Genomic DNA, 273 nt, shown 5'->3' with positions numbered 1-273 from the left:
AAATTTACCACTTTAACCACTTTTTAGTGCACAGTGCGGTGGCATTAGGTACATTCACATTGGTGTGGTACCATCACCAAGTTCCATCTCCAGAATGCTTTTTTTTTTGAGACAGAGTCTTGCTCTGTCGCCCAGGGTGGAGTGCAATGGCATGATCTTGGCTCACTGCAATCTCTGCCTCCGGGGTTCAAGTGATTCTCGTGCCTCAGCCACCTAAGTAGCTCAGATTACAGGTGTAAGCCACAATGTCCGGCTGATTTTTTTTTTTTTTTT

Source organism: Rhinopithecus bieti, unplaced genomic scaffold (assembly GCF_001698545.2).
Source record: "Rhinopithecus bieti isolate Rb0 unplaced genomic scaffold, ASM169854v2 scaffold_51734, whole genome shotgun sequence".
Taxonomy (NCBI): domain Eukaryota; kingdom Metazoa; phylum Chordata; class Mammalia; order Primates; family Cercopithecidae; genus Rhinopithecus; species Rhinopithecus bieti.
Note: the sequence above shows the minus strand (reverse complement) of the source record.